This window comes from Staurois parvus, unplaced genomic scaffold (assembly GCF_062004578.1).
Source record: "Staurois parvus isolate SC_StPar_1 unplaced genomic scaffold, SC_StPar_1.0 ptg000263l, whole genome shotgun sequence".
Taxonomy (NCBI): Eukaryota; Metazoa; Chordata; class Amphibia; order Anura; family Ranidae; genus Staurois; species Staurois parvus.
The window spans coordinates 3,674,779-3,689,884 of record NW_028318059.1 but is presented as its reverse complement, the minus strand read 5'-3'; the positions used below and the strand labels follow the sequence as shown (position 1 = coordinate 3,689,884).

General features: G+C 43.3%; 1 long non-coding RNA gene across 1 annotated transcript in view; it reads left to right on the top strand.

Moving 5' to 3' along the window:
* The first annotated feature begins 4,111 nt into the window (after positions 1–4,111).
* LOC149459330 (uncharacterized) overlaps positions 4,112–15,106 on the top strand; it is a 95,265-nt gene continuing 84,270 nt past the window's right edge. The window contains exon 1 of the long non-coding RNA XR_016313296.1: positions 4,112–4,214. This is a non-coding gene — a long non-coding RNA (uncharacterized LOC149459330). The remainder of the gene's footprint in view (positions 4,215–15,106) is intronic.

Below are 15,106 nucleotides of genomic sequence, written 5' to 3'. Positions count from 1 at the left end.
CTCCACTCAGGCCTCCACTGTGCAGGCCAGTCAAGTTCTTCTACCCCAAACTTGCTCATCCATTTCTTTATGGACCTTGCTTTGTGCACTGGTGTGCAGGAATGTTGGAACAGGAAGGGGCCATCCCCAAACTGTTCCCACAAAGTTGGGAGCATGAAATTGTCCAAAATGTCTTGGAATGCTGACGCCACTAACAGTTGACCTTGGAATATTTACTAGCAAGGAAATTTCCCGGATGGACTTACTGTGCAACCTATCACGGTACCACGCTTGAATTCACTGAGCTCCTGAGAGCGACCCATTCTTTCACAAATGTTTGTAGAAGCAGTCTGCATGCCTGGGTGCTTGATTGTATACACCTGAGGCCATGGAGGTGATTGGAACACCTGAATTAAATGATTTGGAGAGGTGTCCAAATACTTTTAGCAATATAATATATCTGTAAGTCCAAAAAGGTAATGGTATACTCATGATAATTAAGTAAATTTTAAATTGCACTAATTATCATTCAACTTTTCACCAAAGGTTTAAGCGATTCAGCAGTGTCCCAATACTATTTGGCAATATAGTGTATATATATTTATATCTATTACAATATACTATAGTCTACACAGGAAAGGATTTTACAAGTAAATAACCTGCTAAATGAGAAAAAAAAATGCACATAATTTTATGTGATTATTGTTAAAATGAAGGGCCTGGTGTCAAGGCCTCTTTTAACTACCTACCTACTAGGCACTTTCAGCCCCTTCCTGCCCAGTTTTCAGCTTTCAGTGCTGTCATGCTTTGAATGCCTATTGCTCGGTCATGCAACACTGTACCCAAACAAAATGAGGCTGCACTGATGTGTGGCACTAATGGGCATTGATAGGCGGCACTGATAGGCAACACTTATGGGCACTAAAAGGCAGCATTAATGGGTACTGATAGGCAGCACTGATGGGCACTGATAGGCAGCACTGACTGGCATTGATAGGTGGCACTGATTGTCACTGAGAGACTGCACTGATGAGAAGGCACTGATGTGCATTGACAGTCATTCCTGATGGGCACTGATAAGTGGCAATGATGGGCACTAAAAGGCAGTACTGATTGGACTGCACTGATAATCAGAGCAATGTCCCCCCCAAGGATTGCCGCTTATCGGCGCTGATAGCACGTGAGGAAAGGACTGCAGATAACACTGTTCAACAGGTAAAAAGTTTTGGGCATAAAATTAGCTAATCTTACATAATTTTGGGGTGCTGAAAACGAAAATGACCCTAAAAAATGTTGATTGGCTCTAGTTTCCATGATATATTCACCCATCTAATGACGTAAGCCATTCAAAATTATGATGCAACTTCAGCTGCATATTGCGCAATTGATACTGGTGACCAATAGAAAATTGCATGTATACTGAGATGATGCAATATTAGCCTTTAATTGCATCACTTCACTGCATAAAAGCTGCAGTATCTGTAGCTGATTGTAGTTCGACAGCGTCTTTACATTTCGTTTTATGCTTATATAGGCTACTCAGTAATGCCTCGAACTTGTGTGAATAAAGCAGATAATTTCTGCTATATCTGCGGTGAAATAACTTTTATCTCACAAAAAAGGAGGATAACAGGAATGATTAAGAAAGCCTACAACTTGTATTTTGGCTGCAAGATAGGAGACCAGGACAAGAGCTGGGCACCACATATATGCTGCAATTCTTGTGGGACGGCACTGGAGCAATGGTTGAATGGAAAAAAGGCATCTATGCCTTTCGCTGTGCCAATGATTTGGAGAGAGCCAACAGATCATGTTAGTAATTGTTACTTTTGTATGGTGCCTCCAATTGTAAAAGGGCTAAATAAGAAGAAAAAGTTATCTGTGCACTATCCAAATATTCCATCGGCAATACGTCCAGTTCCTCATGGAGAGGGGCTACCAATTCCTAAAGCACCAGAATCCTTCGTGGTTGAGTCAAGTGAGGAAGAACCTGAAGCGTGTAGTCACGTGCAGTTGTAAGAGATAGCCCTTTCCTCGAATACAAGAGAAAAGCCAAGAGAAGCAAAACCGACACAAACTGAAGACAAAACTAGTGAGAATCCTAAGTATTAAAATGATTCAACTTAGCTTATGGCTATAATTTTTCTTGGTAATCCTATGCAATATATTATGCCATTTAGGCTTTGTTATGTAGTCAATATCACTTGCTTTATATTTGTGGAAAGACATCTATCTATATAATTATTGTGCATTATGTAGTCATTACGCCTATAGTAGAAAACTTTCTGTTTACAGAAAAACTAGAGCCAATTGACAAATTTCATTGTTATATTTGAACTCAGAATGTGAAATTCATTAAGAAATGGATCCTTTTGTTTCCAAAACTGGCAAAAAATAAAAATTTGTTGAACAGTGTAACCTGCATTTCCTGTTTACATGTGATCAGCTGTGATTGGACACAGCTGAGCACATGGTAAAGAGCCTACATCATCTGCTCTTTACTGCGATCGGTGATCAGCTGTGTCTGGGGGGACACAGCGCACCACAAATTGCACGCTCTTTGGGGCGCATTTGCGTGGCTAGAGTGGGAGGACGTCATATGACGTCTTCCCAGAACAAGACAGCTCCTGCACGTCCATCATTTCCCAATACGGTGGGCAGAAGGCAGTTAAGATAAGTCCTTAATTGCTTAATTTTTTGGAGAGTAGTGACTCAATCTATTGAAGCAAAAGGAGAGCTTGAAAGGTAAACATCCAACATTTGGCATTTTAGAAATCCCAAACAGTAGCTTCCACATTTCTTTAAAAAGAAATAAAATAAAAAGAATACAGGGTCACAACCTGATTTGAAAACATAACTTTGAATTTGAATGTTCTATTGTCTTCTGTTAAATTAGCCTGGCAGTTTATGTGCAAGCTTACATATACATATATGAAACTCCCTAGGGGATCTGTCATTAGCTCAAACCTAAAGGTAGAAACAATTAAAATGAACTGAAGTTTTACTGTTCTAAAAAGAATTGAGTCTTTATTCAGGAACCCACAACACAAGTTTTACAAAGCGGATGTTTGTCCTGGCATTAAGTTAGCTAGTTAAGGGGGGTTGACTGCTGTGATAAAGAAACAAAAAGGAAAACGAGTTTGTAGGAAAATGTAAATAAAATCCCACCAGCTTCCTTTCTCCACCCTTAAGAATAGCAATCAGTTAACCTCTGCCCTTCAGAAGTCACTTTCTCTATGAGGGCCATTATTACTAGGCAGGGCTTAGCAAAAGATAGGTAGCTTATATAGGCGCTATCAATAGCAAGGCCACATCAGCAGAGTGAGAAAGTGTTTATAAGGTTTTCTTGGACTACAACTACCTTGGTATGTTCATCTGCATAATAGTAAAGTGAAAGCTCTTGTGTACATTCCATTGATTTTATATACAGCATGTTGGGGGAAATACAATACTTTAATAATTAAAACTATAGATTGGTGTTTTACAGAAATTGTCACGACTTGTGTAGTAGCTATTACCCACCAAGCTCAGATGCACCAGCCTCTTTAACTAATTTACTACAACTTTCTGTGTTCCTGGACACACTCAGCAAAATAAGCTCCTTCACTTCTCTCACTATGTAGCTTTGAAAGTCCACATATGATGAGGCAGAGGTAGCTGGACAAATGATTTGTAGCCAGGTCAGAGGTCCTTCACTGTCATCACTAGTGTGCGGGTAGCTGGGCCTGAACTTAACAACACACAGCTTCTCAGGAAAACCAAGCTACTGTGGAAAGCATCTCCCTAATTGCTACTGGAGTCAGGGGCGGCGCCAGGTGGGTGCTTGGAGATTCTTTTAGCACCCCCCAAAATTCAGATGCCACTACTTGCATTTGTCACAGTATTTTTTTTTTATTTCAATTTTCCTACACATCCTTTATTTATGCCAGAAGGCTGGGGACTCTTTTCTTACCTGTGGAGGGATACAGCTGTCATGACCTCAAAAAGTGATAAACTTTAATGAGTCCCAACAGGCTGGTTTCAGAGGCGGATTGATATACAGCCTCTGCTGCCTCCTCAGCCAATCAGAAAGCACTGTACCCACCCTCTTCCCCAGCCTGCCTAATTTGTCTTCTAAGCTATAACAGGAGGAGGTGCCTGCAGCTGCACGGAAAGGGGAGAGGAGTGGAGAGGAGACAACACAGCCTGTAATGGATGATGGACTAGAAGAGGCATATTCTCCAGCCTGCAGTGATGTGAGTTGTTTTCCTACACTTGGTCTAAAGGGAAAGAAAAGGCTTCTGCCAGCATGGAGAAGCTTGTTTCTACAGTGTGGGATACACTGCCTCTCCCTTCATCCATCCATCCCCTCCTTCCTCCCTCCATCCATCCAAAACCATCCCCCCCCATCCACCTCTCCATTCCTCCATTCATCCATCCCTCTCCCTCTATCCATTCAAAAGCATCCCTTCCTCCATCCATCCAAAACCATTCCTCCCTCCATTCATCCATCCCTCCCACCATCCATCCAAATCCATCCCTCCCTCCAGCCATCCAAAACCATCCATCCCTCCATCTATCCATCCCCCCTCCCTCACTTGCTCCATCTCCCCCTTCATTCCTCCCTCCCTCCCTCCCTCCATCCAAAGCCATGCCTCCCTCCATCCCTCCCTCCCTCCCTCTATTAATTCATCCATCCCTTCATTCATTCATCTATTTCTCCATTTGCATTATCTTTAACATAAACATTGCTGGTGTCACAATACATCCCTCAGTTTCCCACACTCTAGAAACAGGCCAGGGCTCTTGCACACTAACTGCCTGAGCCCATTCACGATGCACTCTGTACATAGCACACTCCTGAACACTGCACTGTGTGCATAGGGCACTCCTGATCTCTGCACTGTGTATGTAGCTCACTCCTGATCTTTGTACTGTTTACGTACAGTAGCTCACTCCTGATCTCTGCAATGTGTGCATAGCACACTCCTGATCTCTGCACTGTGTACATAGCTCACTCCTGATCTCTGCACTGTGTACGTAGTGCATTCCTGAACCCTGTGCTGTGTATATTGGACACTCCTGATCTCTGCACTTTGTATGTAGCAAACTCCTGAACCCTGCGCTGTGCACATAGGGCACTCCTTATCTCTGCACTGTGTACATAGGTCACTCCTGATCTCTGCACTTTGTACGTAGTACACTCCTGAACCCGGTGCTGTGTACATAGGGCACTCCTGCACCCTGCGCTGTGTACATAAGGCACTCCTGAACCCTGCGCTGTGTACATAGGGCACTCCTGAACCCTGCGCTGTGTACATAGGGCACTCCTGAACCCTGCATTGTGTACATAGGGCACTCCTGAACCCTGCGCTGTGTACATAGGGCACTCCTGAACCCTGCATTGTGTACATAGGGCACTCCTGAACCCTGCGCTGTGTACATAGGGCACTCCTGAACGCTGCGCTGTGTACATAGGGCACTCCTGATCTCTGCACTGTGTACTTAGCGCACTCCTGATCTCTGCACTGTGTACGTAGCGCACTCCTGATGTCTGCATTGTGTACATAGCGCACTCCTGATCTCCGCATTGTGTACGTAGCACACCCCTGATCTCCGCATTGTGTATGTAGTGCACTCCTGATCTCTGCACTGTGTACGTAGCGCACTCCTGATGTCTGCATTGTGTACGTAGCGCACTCCTGATCTCTGCATTGTGTACGTAGCGCACTCCTGATCTCCGCATTGTGTATGTAGTGCACTCCTGATCTCCGCACTGTGTGCATAGTGCACTACAGATCTCTGCACTTTGTACGTAGCGCACTATTAAATGCTGCACTCTGTACGTAGCGCTTGCCTAAACACTGAAACACGCACTGTGCTTGTAGCACTCTCCTCAACTCTGCACGCTGTAATTAGCACATTGCACTTTCTTCAGTCCTGCACGCTGTAAGCAGCACACTGCACTTTCCTCAATCCTTCACTTTATGCATAGCACTCTCCTGTGGGGTGGAGAGGGGGTCACTTGTATTGCGGTGGGAACATGGTTGAATCCTGCAATAATTTTATGAGAAAAAAGCTCTGATCACCAGTATGCAGGGGCACACTGACCACCAGTATACAGAGCCACTGACTACCAATATACAGAGAACATACCAAATCAAATAAAACACCTACCATGCAACCAAAAAAAATCTCAAACGCAATAACCACAGAATCTTTTTAGCTGGTTGCTGCTAGCATTGATATGTGTTCCCACATCCAACATGAAACAATAAAAAGCAAAAAATGCAGTGCAACACTACACTTCCTGTATACAATAGTACAAATCGACTTATAAATGCAATGGTAAAACTTATATATGAATATCCAGTACAAATCAACCAATGTATTGCAATATAGTAGTGATGATGTCATCCTTTCTGCAAAAATATTTTGAGAAATTTCAGAGCTGCAATGTGCAAACAATGGTGAAACCCCCTACATACAATATTAATAGAAAAGGTGTAGATCAATCGGTGTATTAGAACATTTATAGTGATGGCATTGCCCTCTCTGCAAATGTTAATAAATGTTGTAGAGCTGCAATTTGTAAATAGTGGTGAACCCCCTACATATAATAATAATAAATGTATAATGGATGCACATATTTTACATTTATTATTATATGTAGGTGGGTTTCACCACTATTTGCACATTGTAGCTCTACAATATTACTTAACATTTTTAGAGAGGGTGAAACCATTACTACTATGTTCTAATACACTGGTTGATTTGCACGTCTTATATTATTATTTAGGTAGAGGGTTTCACCATTTGTTTGCACATTGCAGCTCTGTAGTTTCTCAAAATATTTTTTGCAGAGAAATTGACACCATCACTACTATATTGCAATACATTGCTTGATTTGCACTGCATTTTCAATCATATATAGGCTTTACCATTGCAAATAGTCCATTTGTATTATTTTATAGAGGAAGTGTAGGATTGCGCTCCATTCTTTGCTTTTTATTGATATACAGATGACACGCTGATCACCTTTCTACAGGGGACACACTAACCATCATTGTGCAGATGCGCACTGACCACTAATGTAAGGCATCCTAAAGAGTATTGAAAACCAATGTAGGAGGGCACACTGAGGAACTAATGTACATAGTCTTGACCCTCATACTCTATATGCCACATATTGCTAACCTTTTCACTCTGTATGCTATGTTGTATGTTGCACCATTAAAGAAGCACGATTGCTATACTGCTGGGGATTTATTATTGTGCAATGTTGGGTGTTAATTATTGTGCTGTGCTGGGGGTTTATTATTGTGTTGTGTTAGGTGTTTATTACTGTTCTGGGGGTTAATTGTTGTGTTGTGTTGTTGGTTACTCATCCTGCAATGTTAGGGGATAATTATTGTGTAATTTGGGGGTTTATTTGTTGTGCAATGTTGAGGGTTAATTGTTGTTCAGTGTTGGGGGTTAACTGTTGTGCAGTGCTGGGGGTTAATTATTGTGATATGCTGGGGTTAATGACTGTGCAGAGGGTTAAGTATTGAACCATGCCCTGGTTACTTCCTGGGCTGTAATAAGGGTTAATTTCTGTGTCCTACTCTGGGTTAATTATTGTAGAGTTCTGGGAGTTATTTATTATGCTGCGCTGGGGGTTATTGCTAAACTTAACACAAGCTGGGGGTTATATTTTCTGGCCCCAGTTGGGCTTATTTTAATACCACAGTCTGTTTGGTTTACCCCCAGGTCTTATTTAGTCTACACAAAGGGAGAAAAGTGTTACACTATAAGACATAAACCATGAAGAAACACCCACTTGATGGCCATGTCCACTTTTTGGCCATGCCCACAAGTGCACAGTAGCCGGTGCACTTAGCACACATTTTGAACCCCCACTCGTACTTCCATCACCAGCATAACACCCCCAAAAGTTTTTGTCTGCAGCCACCCCTGACTAGAGTATACTTATTTCAGTGGATTGGCCCCCCTGTGTCCTTCTATCTGGGATCTCCCCCTGCTGTTCACCTATGTTACCTGGACTTCACTGAGGTGGATGCACTTTATGAGTATAAACATAATTTAATGTTTGTGTTCTCAACTTTTTTTACTGTAGTAGTGATTGGTCTTATGGAAACTATGAAGCCACACATTACCCTGATTAAGCCACAGACATTTCTGTGAAGAGTCACTGTGCAGTGTGATGTGTGTTAAAGAAACATCATCAAACATTCTACATCACTTAAAGGAGAAGTTTCCTTTCCTTTGTGTTTACACTCTCTTAAGGAAATCTTGCCTTTGCACCAAGAAGGATTTAAACCTTTATGTGCACCAACTAGGGTGCCATTGAGCGTGCAGAAGGTTGGACATTTTAATGTTAAAGGGACATTGATATATCTAATTAAAGAGCTCTTTTCCTTTTCAGAGGTAAACCCAGCCACCAGTAACTGAGGACCCAATCATGAGTTAGTCTGGCAGTTTGATAGTTTTCCCTTCAGCTCACCTAGGGTGAAAGATCTCAGAACTTTGGCTACTGTTTAAATTCTGACTTCTAAAAACTGATTGAAATTGTGCTGTGTTGCAACTCTTACTAGAGTCTTCTAAGAGTGTTCGCTGTTATTCTATGCACATATTTTCTTGTAATTTTATTGTGCCTGCATTCTGACCTCAATATAGTCAAATATTGATTCACTCTAAACTATGTGTGAGTCTATTTTGTAGTTGTAGCCAGGGGGTTCTCCTGGTCAAAGGTCTAAGGTGCTTTCAGCAGGGATTGAGCTTCCAAGGTGGGCTCAGGAAAGACAGGGAATGCAAAAAATATTCAGCGGCCCTCGAGGGGGTAGAGCTAAATGTGGGGGGCTCGACCAGGATATCCCAGGAAGAGAGAATGGAACCCTCTGATGCAGGTACAGAGAGTCCTGGAAGGGATGTACCTGAACCCTCTACTCCACCTGATGTTGTCAGGGGAATACCTGCCACCAGTTTGACTGAACTAGGAAAGTTCATAGAGACCCTGTTGAAAAGCTCTACTTCGAACACCAGTTGTAACTTGCAAATATTGGGATGCTTCTCTGGTAAGACACCCACTCCCCTTGGAGAGGATGACTTTGACACGGATTGATCAAGCTATACAAGCTGTAGAAGAATGGGAGGTAGCCAATGCTGTAAAGAGGCAGAGAGTGGAGAGTTTGCAAACCCCTGCCTCTAACATTGTGTGTAATCTGAAGGGAGACAAGCCAGGATGCAGAGCACACGAGTTCCTTGAAGACTTGTGAGAAGTGTTCGACAGGGTCGAGAATTGTAGAGCTAGTAATTGTTTGAGCACACATATCAGTATAAATGTGAAAAATTGATTTTAGCCAAAGCCTGGAAAGCTGAAGTTCAGAGGGGAACCAGGCCGTGGGCCTCCTCTTGTGTTACGAAAACTACTTTGGTTGGGGAGGAAACCCCTGAAATTCAGGCTACGGTTCCAGTAGATAACATAGTACAGACTTTGTTGCAGTTGGCTCAGGCTCAAGCCATGATTCAGCAGTCCTTTTGTGAGGTCTGAAAGACAATAGGGCAAGTCATGGAGGCCCACGTTGCCATGCAGATGGACATGTTGAAAATGGGACAGACAGTGACAGCACTGGCTACCGATCTGGAAGAATCTGGCGCCAGGTCTATCTTGTGCTCCTACCAGTGTGGAGAACCGTGACACTTTTGGGCACAGTGTCCACAAAATGAGTCAACTGCAGATCTGGCTGGCTTTCTTATCTGGATTCTGATTCAGCCTAAAGTACTGCCCTGGAGTGGGAAATAGGGATGTGGACGCCCTATCCAGGAGACCTCATTGCATCTAAGCTACCGAGCCCAATTTGCTGCAAGTATCCCCAGAAGAGGTGCAGGCTATGAGCCAAGGAGTCATATATGTAGCCATGGGGATGGCCTATGCACAAGTTATGGGAGCCCGAAATGCATGTATCCCTCAGTATTAATGTAATGTGTCACAGCTGCAGGGTGAGGAACTACTGTACCTCAACTCACTATGAAAGACATGCAGGAAGCCCAGAATCAAGACCTGCTCTGTCAGTTTACAAAAAGGGCTCTTTTGGAAGCACAACATAGTCTACTCTGGGTAGATGATCCCCCAGATGCCAAGGTAATTCACAGACAGTGGGATAGGATGGAACTGAGGAACAGGGTGGTCTACTTAAGGGGCCCCTTGGACTGAAGTGACAATCAATGGCAACTCTTGCCATCTCAGTTCAGAAAGGGCAGTTTTAAAGTCGCTGTATGATGAGCATGGTGAGAGATTGATTCTACTGGCGTTGAATGAAGTCAGAAGTAGAGGAATACTGTAGTACCTGCATGAGCTGTATGCAGAAGAAAACCCTGCCCAAACAGACTGCCTTCATGAGCCACCTCCAAAGCCAAGGACCAATGGAGCTGCTGTGTATCAATTTCCTGTGTCTGGAACCGGACTCTAGCGGACGGGGGAATATTTTAGCAGTGACTGACCACTTCTCTAGATACGCTCAGGCATTCCCTACCAGAAACCAATAAACATCTACAATATCCAAAGTTAGAGTAGAAAAATGATTTGTGCACTATGGACTTCCACAAAGGATTCACTCAGACCAGGGCAGAGACTTTGAAAGCAAGCTGATAACTGTTGGCCCTCTTCTGGAGATGAAGCAACAGTGGAGTCAGCATATCGCTGCAGTGGTACACGCATACAACAGCACTGAAAACAACACTACAGGCTATTCACCTTACCATTTAATATTCTGACAGGAGGCAAAATTAACCGTAGATCTGTCCTTTGGTACAGCCCCTGATCACCTTGCCTCTTCATCGCATCAGGGGTATGTGGAGAGGCTGCAGCACCAGAGCCCGATTATGAAAAAGCTAAACAGACTTCTAAAGTGGTGGAACATTGGAACAAATGACACTATGACCCTGATTTACTAATGTGCCTAGGCGCATTTCCGTGGGCTAACGTCTACTTTTTAATAGCGACCGTCTACTTTTAGACGGCAAAGACATTTACTAAAGAAAGCGTCAACAAGTAGACGCGAAATCGAATTTACTAACCAGGCACAATCCAGGAATCAGTCTCAAAAAGCAGACTTGCTAAGAAGCACGTCTAACACCACCAAAAATCAATGCAGAGACATGTTCACATTAAAATTTGCTTTCCCAAATATTGGGACTTCACTTTAAACAAACAAAAATTTTAAAATGTGTAAAAAATAGTTTTTTTAAAGTCATGACAGTGAAGAACTAGAAGCTTTTCCAGCGTCTATGGACGGATATAAATGTGCATGTGCAGAACACATTTTAGCCGTCTGCCAAGGGCGCTTTCTTTTTAGACGCTGTTTAATAGTAAATCTCAGTGTGGAGTCCTCTGACAGACGGCACTCGATCGCATGTATTGTGTTTAACAAACAGCACTATTTGTAGCTAGGCATATCTTTATGTATTCTAATTTGATTTCCTTAGTTCTATTGATTCTGTTTTTGTTTCTTATACTTTATAATTATTTCTGTAATGATTTTACATATTTTGAAGGTCTAGATAATATATATTTTGACAGCTGAATCTAAAAATAAAGGTCTGCAATTGAAGAAAAAAAAAAAAATGACGTGGGGTCCCCCCTCCCATCCATACCAAGCCCTTTGGGTCTGGTATGGATCTTAAGGGGTAACTCCACGCCAAAATGTAAAAAAAACGGTGTGGGGTCCCCCCCAAAATCCACACCAGACCCTTATCCGAGCATGCTGTCCGGCAGGTCAGGAAAGAGGGGGGACGAGCGAATGACCCCCCTCCTTAACCATACCAGGCCACATGCCCTCAACATGGGGGGGTGCTTTGGGGCAGGGGGGCTCCACCCCCAAAGCACCTTATCCCCATGTTGATGGGGACAAGGGCCTCTTCCCTACAACCCTGGCCAGTGGTTGTGGGGGTCTGCGGCTGGGGGGCTTATCAGAATCTGGAAACCCCCTTTAACAAGGGGGCCCCCAGATTCTACCCCCCCCCCACGTGAATGAGTATGGGGTACATGGTACGGCTACTAATTCACAAAGAAACAAAAAGTGTAGTGTAAAAAAACACAGGACACAGTCTTTGACAAGTCCTTTAATAAAAGAAAAATCTCAAAGAATGCCCCCCGAAGTAGATCCAACGTCAATCACGATGTAAGGCGCCGGCGACCAGAAAAAAGAAGAAAAAAAAAGGTTCCGCTCCCGACGCTGGCTGCTCAGCCTTCTGCTGTGAGCTTGGGTGACAGCTCTTAATTATGTAAAAGGCGGGGCAAGCCGGGGACATCGCGCATGTGACCCCACCCCATGTCACATCAATGATGTCACATGGGGCGGGTCACTCGGATGATGTCCCCGGCCCTTACATATTTAAGAGCTGTCACCCAGGCTCACAGCAGAAGGCTGAGCAGCCAACGTCGGGAGCGGAACCTTTTTTTTGAAATTTTTTTAGGTCGCCGGCACTTTACACCGTGATTGACGTTGGATCTACTTCGGGGGACATTCTTTGAGATTTTTCTTTTATTAAAGGACTTGTCAAAGACCATGTCATGTGTTTTTTTTACACTACACTTTTTGTTTCTTTGTGAATTAGTAGCGGTACCATGTACCTCATACTCATTCACGTAGGGGGGGCCAGGATCTGGGGACCCCCTTGTTAAAGGGGGCTTCCAGATTCTGATAAGAATCGCAGACCCCCACAACCATCGGCCAGGGTTGTGGGGAAGAGGCCCTTGTCCCCATCAACATGGGGACAAGGTGCTTTGGGGGTGGAGCCCCCCTGCCCCAAAGCACCGCCCCCATGTTGAGGGCATGTGGCCTGGTATGGTTCAGGAGGGGGGGTGCTCACTTGTCCACCCCCCTTTCCTGACCTGCCGGGCAGCATGATCGGATAAGGATCTGGTATGGATTTCGGGGGGGCCCCACGCCGTTTTTTTTGTTTTTTAATTTTGGCGTGGAGTTACGCCTTAAGATCCATACCAGACCCAAAGGGCTTGGTGTGGATGGGAGGGGGGACCCCACGCCGTGTTTTATTTATTATGGTGTTGGTTTTTAAATGTAATTCTCGCTTTTTTTTTCTTCACTATAGCTCAGAAATTCAGCTGTCACTTCCCCCAGCTAAAAGTGCAAGTTTTCTTTGCGTTTATATCCCTAAAGGAAACAATGTTTACTTTTAGTTTATTAAAAGATACAAAGTTTTCTGTAACTTCGGGGAACGTGATAGATAAGCTTCTGAACTATAGTGAAGAAAAAAAAAAGGCTGGCATTTGCATTTAAAAATCAGCGCCAACATACACCTTGTATTGTGAAAAAAATGACTAACAATTGTGTAAGCCGAGGCGTTATATTCAATGGATTTTCATTCGTAAACCAAAAATTACGTTAACCGAGGCGTTGGTAAACCAAGGTATGCCTGTATTAGTATTGCAATCCTTTGTATTGGGATATATAGAACCAACATACATCTGAATTAGCAACATGGTACACCATTTGTGTCACATTTGAGATATCTGGCTAGTTACACTGACCTTGCCCAGGGACTAATACAGGCCATAGATGGGTCGAAAATCGGCCGATTTTTCAGCCGAAAATAAAATCGGCCGATTTTCGGATCGTTAGTGGGCTATTTGTTCGGCCGTTTTTTGGTATTTTGGCCTTTTTTTTAATCGGTAAAGTTGGAAAAAAATCGGCCGATTTTGCCGATCGGCCGATTTTCGCGGCAATGATGGGCAAATCGGCCGATTTTTTACTGATAAAAATCTGCGCATGAGCAGTGACCTGCAAGAGGAAGACAAAAAGAAGAAAAAGAAGAAGAGGAAGAAGAAGAGGATGAAGAAGAAGAAGAAGAAGAGGATGAGGATGATGATGAAGAAGAGGATGAGGATGAAGAAGAAGAAGAAGAAGAAGAAGAGGATGAGGATGAAGATGAGGATGATGATGATGAAGAAGATGAGGATGAAGAAGAAGATGAGGATGAAGAAGAAGAAGAGGATGAGGATGAAGAAGAGGATGAGGATGAAGAGGAAGAAGAGGATGAGGATGATGAAGAAGAAGAGGATGAGGATGATGAAGAAGAAGAAGATGAGCATGAGGATGAAGAAGAAGAAGATGAGGATGAGCATGAGGATGAAGAAGAAGAAGAAGAAGAGGATGAGGAAGAAGAAGAAGAGGATGAGGAAGAAGAAGAAGAAGAAGAAGAAGAAGAAGAAGAGGATGAAGAAGAAGAAGAGGATGAGGATGAAGAAGAAGAAGAAGAAGAAGAGGATGATGATGGTGAAGAAGAAGAAGAAGAGGATGATGATGATGAAGAAGAAGAAGAAGAGGATGATGATGATGAAGAAGAAGATGATGATGATGAAGAAGAGGATGATGATGACGATGAAGAAGAGGATGATGATGAAAAAGAAGAAAAAGAAGTAGGATGAAAAATAAGAGGAATTCCAGTCCAGCAAAAAGTGTCCCTGCAGAGAGCTCCGCTATTTCTGACAGTTCTTTGACAGTTCCTTGACATTTACAGCAGTTGCAACATTGTATCTATTTGTTTTCGAATAAAAACATCTGTATCCTAAATGGAAACAAATAGATACAATGTTGCAACCGCTGTAAATGTCAAGGAACTGTCAAAGAACTGTCAGAAATAGCGGAGCTCTCTGCAGGGACACTTTTTGCCGGCTGTAGACGGGATAAAAATCAGACGATTTTTTTTTACCATTGATGCTAATGTCGGCCGCTTGAACGACAGATTTTTCGTTTTTTAAAAGAAAAATCTGCCGTTTTTCTCCCCGTCTATGGCCTGCATTAGGGTTGATTCACACCACAGAAATACAGGCAGGATTAGTGTTCAACAGCTCAGTGGATAATTGGTTAGCACTGCTGCCTCACAGCGCTAGGGTTGTTGGTTTGAATCCCAACCACAACAATGAATTTGCATAATCTCCCTGGGTGGCTACCCTAACTTAGATGTGCTGGTGGCAGCATCTTTGCTTGCTGTCTAAATGATCCCTAGAATGTGAATTAGAATGAGGCCTTGTCTGTTCAAACACCTTTAAAGCTGCACCTTGAGATAAGGGCCTGGACTAATGATTGATTTGATAATGCTGGTTTGCTCTCCGCCCCCTTTTGGG